Source organism: Dipodomys ordii, unplaced genomic scaffold (assembly GCF_000151885.1).
Source record: "Dipodomys ordii isolate 6190 unplaced genomic scaffold, Dord_2.0 Scaffold261, whole genome shotgun sequence".
Classification (NCBI taxonomy): Eukaryota; Metazoa; Chordata; class Mammalia; order Rodentia; family Heteromyidae; genus Dipodomys; species Dipodomys ordii.
Genome location: NW_012267477.1, coordinates 270163 through 278414, shown reverse-complemented (window position 1 = coordinate 278414; position 8252 = coordinate 270163). Strand labels below are relative to the sequence as shown.

Here is an 8252-nt window from a genome sequence, read left to right as displayed (position 1 = left end):
CAGGCCCAGAGTTCAGGCCCTATGACTAACAAAAAAATAGAAAGAGAGAAAGAAAGAAAGAAAGAAGAAGGAAGGAAAGAAGGAAAGAAAAGAAAGAAAGGGGGAAGGCAGGACGGTAAGAAGGAAGGAAGAGAGGTAAGGGAGAGAGAAAGAAAATAATTATGAATGTATAATTATTTGGTAAAGAGAACCCAAAATGATTTTTCTGTAAGAATTACTAAGAATGAATTAAAGATATAAGAAGAAACAAGAAAATGTATCGATATATTTATGTAATATCCTGTTTCATCAGTTGTTTCTGTACACTATACATTTTGAAAATTGTCTTAAAAATGACTTCTTTAGTCAAATGGGCTCCAAGGAGAAACACATTCTCTGCTGGCAAAATTATGTTTGCCTGCAATAAAATACATTAAAAATTCAAATAAGATTGCCATCCAAGTTCAAACACTTCTTTGTGGAGTTTCTCCATGTAAGCCAGATCTGGTCTCTGAGAGCTCACTTCCTGACCTTATGCAGAGTTTTCAGTCTGTAAGTTGGGGTTTGAGCTCAAGGCTTCATATTTTCATTTTTTGCTGGTTATTTTGGAGTAGTCTTGGAGAATTTTCTGCATAGCCTGAATTTAAACCTTGACCTTCTGGATCTCAGCTTCCTCTGAGTAGTGAGAATGATAGATATGAGCCCCATGGATATGGACAGATACATACTTATGACTAGAATTCCAAACCCTTCAGAGTCGTTTCATTTTCTGATTAACATGAATGATTGGCATTACCTTTCTAGTTGTGAGTAACCTGAAAGTAATTACACTCAAATTTGAATTTGGATAGAGGACACAAATCAAATATCTTCAGGATAACTACCAAACAATTAACTAACAAACTGTTCACCAACTTAGAAGTGTCTATGAGAAATAAATGGGAACAAAAGAGAAGACCTGGAAGATCACGCCGCACTAGAGGGCATGCCCCAATGTCATATAGGCCAGCATGAGGTCAGCTGTCAAAATGAACTTGAAGCAAGACAAGGATACAATCGATGGGAAGTGCCTGTTCCCCATGTTAACTCTGGTCTTTGAGAAGAGTGAGCTGACAATCTGTAGTCTTGGGAACCTGGTGTCACCAGCAGGGACATCTGCCCCTCCCACTCCCTCAAGGAGGACATCACAGCCTTCACCAAGCAGTTCCACAACCAAAAAGCCCCTCTTTTCATCAAACTCAGGGCTGGATAATTTGATAATACAGCAATACAGGTATGAACGTTTCATCTTTTGCAGGTAGGAAAAGTCCATGAGCTGTATTATAACCTCTGACACTGGTACTTTAGCAGTTTGAAGGTGGAAATGAGTATCAACCTCATCATTGATAAAAGAGATGGCAGCTCAAAGTCACACCATGAAGAAGTGTCAGTCTCCTCCACCAATCTCACTGACCATAACCCTTAACTCTCCTTGACATCATGAAGATTCAGCCTCCCCCCACTCAGTGGGCACACCATGACACTCTGGTGGGGCCATGCTTCCCAGAGTGGAAGCAACAATAGTGAGCAAGGGGATGATTTAGACAACAGTGTAGCTTCACCTGGACAGGTAACAGTGCTCATCCAGACAAGGACAAAAAACATGGGAAGAAAAAAAGCATTTTCCCAAAGTAGCAACAAATAATATGAGATCATAACTCTTCCAGCACCTCATACATCCCTACCTTTCTGAAGATCAGAAGAAACAATTAGTGCAAGACACAAGACTTATAATTCTACAAGTATGCAGCTGGTTTATTGAGGCCAGGGGACAATGCAGCCCAAAACCATCCTGTCAAAACAAGTGAGCCCAGGAGCAGCATACAGTTCCTGGGTTAGCCTATTGAGGTCCGACCTACTGGACCTATGAGTTGCATGGACATGAATTTTGGCATGGGTGGTCAATAGCACTGCATGTCACCTTTGCCATGGAAAGCAATCACAAGGCAAGGAGGAAGTTTGCAGAGCATGCCGGGGGACTACATTTCTCAGGATGGTCCTGTGAGAGTGATTATGACACAGCCAAGTTACATTCCTCCCCAGAGGACCCCGCACCCTACTCAGTTAAGACAGAGACACCCACTGCATTCATATTTGCCAAGCCATCCCATCGACCCAAATATGACGATGCACAGAGAGCACGCTACCCACCCTGGAATGTCCATGTCAGCACTGAGCCCCACAGTGCTGAATTCTGTAGACAGTGTGGGCAGACAGGGCATGGACATCCATCCCCACTAGTAGAAGGAAACTCAAGGAAAAAAAGAAACACATGCAACCATTTTTAGGACTTTAAGAACTTTGAAGATAATGTTGATATTTAACATGAAATTTCACACAATTATGGTTATTTTTATTTTGGTCATTTTTTTCATCAAGCAACAGAAGACCAAAACAACAAGAACACAAATGTGAAAGAAACTATGGACTCACTGAGACAATTCTTTCCATGTAAAGGTTCTCTAGAAAAAAAGTGTTGTAACTATATTATAAACATAGGAACTAGGATGAACTTGTACATTTCTATGGATCACTCTATTAGGTTGTCTTAAGGAGTTTTAGAAGAGAATGTATATGTATGTGTGTATACATAACTTTGTTTTCCACACTATGTATATTTTCCCAGAAGAACGACTGCTTTGGTTCATCAGAGAATTCACTACCCAGGAGAGACTGGGATATATTTTAACCTGTTATTCATCCTGAAAGGGCATGACAGGTATTAGATGGACCTCATCACTCGACACCAACTCCAGTTTTAAGAATGTGTCCTCATGCCCAGCCTTTGTTTTTCCATATCCTGTCCATTAGTTTCAAACAGATCTTTATCTCTTTTGTGCTTCATGAATCAATTCTTATTATGATTTTGGAGGACTTGTCTTCAAAGAGCTTGCCAATGAAGATTTAGAGACAGAGCAGTAGATCCTTCCAGATCCGAGCCTAGGCTGTGGACAAAAGAATCTTTAGATGAACAGCTCTCCTCAACACAAAAAGAATGGTCACTACACCACAATGAGGTCTTTATGAGAAACCTACAGTATGGGGGATACAAAGGAGCAGGAGAAGACTGTAACAAACTTCATACAAAGTTGGCAGTATGAATTGTTTACTTCAGTTGGAAAAAAGAGTACATTTTACTAGGATCAGATCTGCTGAGGAATTGGTTTGGTATGTCCATGAAGTCTGCTTTTCTCAGCTTCCAGTATCTGCTAGAATAAAATGCTGTTACTACTTGTTCAACAACTTTGGAAAGCAGTATGGAGGTTCCTCAAAGGACTCCCCATAGAGCTCCCCTATGACCCATCAATCCCACTTTTGGGCATTTACCCAAATGATCACAAATAAGACCATACTAAAGCTACCACACAAATATGTTTATTGCAGACCTATTTACATAGCTAAGGTATGGAACCAACCCAGATGCCCCTAGGTAGATGAATGGATCAAGAAATGTGGTAAACACACACACACACACACACACACACACACACACACACACACACACACCATCAGAAAGAATGACATCACCCATTTTTTAGGAAATGGGAAGATTTGGAAAAATTATATTAAGTGAAGTAAGCCAGGCCCAAAGAAACATAGGTCCTATGGTTTCCTTTATTTGCAATAACTAGTATATATTCAGGATAAGCAGAAAACGTCAAAAGCTATGTACATATGACCATATAAGATGATGTGAAGCAAAATGAACCTCAAGACAGGGACACAATTGTTTTTTTTTCTTGCTTGCTGTTGTTTTGAACATATTTATAATGTACTACGTGAATTTTTTGTTTCTTTGGTATGTTCCTCCCCCACGGTATAACCCCTGTTTTTACTGTATTTGATTCCAGTGCCCTGCATCTTGTATATATATTTTTCTAATTTTAGGAGGGGAAGAGGAAAAAACAAAATGCTTAAATGGGGATACAGGTTGACAATGGGTTAAGGCACTATGTTGAAAAGGAACTTTACAACTTCAGGTGTGGGGAGGGGGGAGAAGAAAGAGGGGGGAGGCGGAGTAGAGGGGGAGAAGGGATGGTAGAGAAAAAACAAAGGAGGAGGTAACAATGCTCAATAGGAAATGTACTAATTACCTTACTCATGTAACTGTAATGCCTCTGTATAGGATCTTTACAATAAAAATAAATATAAATAAAATAAAATGCTGTTACTTTTAACCTTTTCCAAACTTACACTCAAATATTTGTTTTAGGACTATATCATTATGTTAAAAGATGTATTAAGACACAAAATGTGGTCATTAATATTTCATGTTTGAGAAATAAAAGTTGTCATCCAAACATAATGCTTTGATGAATGTTTTAGGATATATCAAATATCAAAGATTCTAATACAGTTTGGATATGTATTGCCAATTCTATCCAGTGGACAACATGCATAGAAAAACTACTCAGCACATATATTCATATTGACAAGAGAGATAAAGATAATATGAGACAGTTCCCTTCAATTTCCCAAATTGCCTTGTCCTCCAGGTTTAGTGTGTAAGAGATGTGTTAGATTGGGCCAGATTTGTTCACAGACCAAAAAGCACCATCCATAAGGTACGTAAAAGGATCTAAAGGTATAGGAAATTTGAAACTCACTAAGGAGCCCACACTCATCCTATCTTTGTATAGGATTGCTCTGTAATGTCAATCTCTCAGAATCTTGTGTAAACAGAATGAGGCCAGCACACAAACCAACAGTTCTCTGATGAGACATTCTCCACATGCACCATTCACTCACACTACACTCAGTCACTGGTTCTAAGAGGCTTTTTAGTCTCCACAATTTATGACCAGTGGGAAAATGGGAAGGAAGGAAGAAATGCAGAAAAGGGAATGGGACCAATAAAGACATACTGCAAACTATTTATTATCTATTGTTGAAAATGACTGCAAATACCTTTGGGTTAGTCTCACTAACATGAGGGATTCAGGTATGCATCCACCACCTATCCTCTCAACAGCACTGAGGAGATTCTGAATGTGCTCATTCCTGACACAGTCTTCTTTTTTTGTGGGGAAGGGGTCCAGGCGTGGGGTCTGAACTCTGGGCCTGGGCACTGTCCCTCAGCTCTTCAGCTCAAGGCTAGCGCTCTACCACTTGAGCCACAGCGCCACTTCCGGCTTTTTTTTCTTATCTGCTTATGTGGTGCTGAGGAATGGAACCCAGGGCCTCAGGCATGCAAGGCAAGCGCTCTACCATTGAGCCACCTTCCCAGCCCCTGATACAGTCTTCTTTTTGGTGTATAAGCAAGGATGTCCTCCCTTGCTACAAGATGTCAAGGAGACACAAGATGGCTGGTAGAAGTCAGCAGAAACATACTGAAAAACAATACCTAAACACCAGCATTGCATGATACTCTAGCTAAAAAATAGTTTAGAACTTTACATATTTCTAAGAACTGGATTCTGGATTGATGATTTATAGCCACTTTTTACAAACCATTGGCTCCTGGAAACACAGTAGGAGGATTTTATTTAGGTATCAATGTCTTAATTTGGTTACTGCTCAGTAAGAACTGCAGAGTGCCTTGGCTCCAGGCTGTGGAGAGTGAAAGCATAGACAGAGCCTGTCCCCATAGTGAGCTAGGATGGGACATTCAAGTCAGGGGACAGAAGTGACATTTTTGGGGGGTCCGGTCATCGGCCTGAACTCTGGGCCAGCTCTCAGCTCTTCAGCTCAAGGCTAGCACTCTACCACTTGAGCCATAACACCACTTCTGGCATTTTTTTCTGGTTATGTGGTGCTGAGAAATCGAACCCAGGGCCTCATGCATGCAAGGCAAGTGCTGTACCACTGAGCCACCTTCCCAGCCCCCAGAAGTGACATTTTAAATGGTCAAGTGTATGTCCAACTTTGGTCAGTATCCAAGACCCTTCTCAATGTTAATCTACCTACCCTTGCTTGACAAGAGATCCAGATTCTCTCCTAGAGGTGCCCACAACAAAGCAGGTGTCTGGGTGTCTGGGTCAGTTTGATATCCCTCCTCACTATGACTGAATATAAAAAGAAACCAAAATCTAACAAGAAAAACAAACACCAGAGACATTTATGGTGAGTGGAGAAGATGTGCAGAGAGTTCAGCGATGTTTGCTAAAGTGGACAGGTGTGACATCACTAGTCACACTTTCACGGCGATAAAAAGAATCAGAACACATAGCCGAAGATTTGCAGAACATAGAATATTCCTAATTAAGAAAACTGTGTAGCCCATTTTATACAGAACAGGAAAGATGCTTATAGTTTTAGAAGATGGTAGAGGTGTTCAGCGAGTCACATTATAACAGTTATGCGCTGCTTCTCCTTCTCCTCTGACTTCTTCCAGCAAATTATCATTGCACTTTAAAAGAGTAAGTTGTTTAAATTCATAAACTGTGTAAGAACACAAAGTGTTTGTTTTCCCATAAGAATTTTTTGAGGACGTGGAGGTATAACTCACATGGTGGAGAGCCAGCCTTGAGCAAATAAGCTTACAGACAGCACTCAGGACCTAAATATCAAACCGCATTATCAACACAAAAACATAAAAATAAACAAAATTACTGAGAGTGAATTAAAATTCAAATAGCTCACCATGAAGACTATTCTGTGTGTTCCCTACAAACAAGGATATGTTCCTGTATTACATCACACTATTAGATAAGTTACTCCATCTAATGCTCCTGAATTATGTGCTAGAATTATAGTCTTCCAAACATCTGCTATAATGAAATGGCCTCTGGGAGAAGAGCACTGCCTGCAGAGCACTGCCTGCCCTGGTGCATCCTGCTACATGTATGTACACCTGACAAGTGTGGAATTACTGAAGTGAACCAGCCTTGCAGCTGTGTCCAGTGATGCCCAGCCCCTGCATTTGCATATGCCCAGAGCACAGCACACAGCCTGAGTAGTTCTTCATAGGCTGTTCACACCTAGTGCAGGAGTCAGTCCCAGTCAGCACACAGCATGGACATGAGGGCCTCAACTCACATCCTGGGACTTGGACTCCTGCTGCTCTGGGTCCCAGATAAGGAAAGACAGCAATGGAAAATTCATCAGCTCAATGTAGTCGATTCTATCTGGCTCTCTGTGAGATACTCAGGAATCATGTGCATTTATGTGGATATTTGATTCTATGTTTCCATGTCAGGGACCAGATATGACATCCAGATGAGTCAGACTCCATCCTCCTGCATTTCCAGGAGACACAGTCATGGTCACTTGCAGGACTAGTCAGGGAATTGGCAGTTCCTTATAATGGTATCAGCAGACACCGGGGAAAGCACCAAAGCTCCTGATATGTGGAGCATCTAATTTACAACCTGGGATTTCATATAGGTTCAGTAGCAGTAGATCTGGGACAGAGTTCACTCTTACTATCAGCAGCCTGCAGCCTCAAGATGTTGCCACTTATTACTGTCACCAATATTATAGTAGACCTTTCACAGTGATACAAGCCAGAACATAAACTTCCCAGGGAAGCAGAAGTGAGAGGCTGGGCTTCCCCAGCTGCTCCTCCTCCTGCCTCCCCCTGCTGACAGAGATCCACATATGCATCATATGCTGTCTGGCTATAAACACCAGTGCACGCTTTTTTTTGGTCAATTGTTTGACTTGAACTCAGGGCCTGGGAACTGCCCCTAAACCTCTTTGTGCTCACAGCTAGCTCACTATTACTTGTGCCACAATGCCACTTCCAGTTTTGGGGGGATTAGCTGGAGATAAGAGTTTCACTGGAATAATTCTGCCTTTGCTAGCTTGGAACCACAATCCTCAGAACTCAGGCTTCTGAGCTAAGATTACAGGTGTGAGTCATCAGCATCTAGCTACTATAAGTTATTTCTTGAAATGTCTACATATGTTCCTCTGTATCTCTGTCTTTTTTCTCCTCATCTACCCCAGAAGCACAGACATGGCCATGCCATGTAGCTTCTCATATAAAGGCATCATTTGGTATTCATACAGTAAAAAAGCAAGATTCTCCAGGCAGGAAATTTTTTGACAGTCCTGAGGCTTGAACTTTGTTCAAACTTGAGCACTGTCCCTGAGCCTCTTGTGTTCAAGGCTAGCACTTTACCACTTGAACCACAGTGCCACTTCAGTTTTTCTGGTGGGTAATTGGAGACCCAGAAACACAACAAATCAAAGAAAGGTTGAACAAATGGGATTGCATGAAATTGCAGAGCTTCTGCATGGCAAAGGACATAGCTAGCAAGATCAATAGAAAGCCCACGGATTGGGAGAAG

General features: G+C 41.3%; 1 pseudogene; it reads left to right on the top strand.

The window, feature by feature from the left end:
- The window catches only part of LOC106001059, a 2343-nt pseudogene extending 517 nt beyond the window's left edge, over nucleotides 1-1826 (top strand).
- The last annotated feature ends 6426 nt before the right edge of the window (nucleotides 1827-8252 follow it).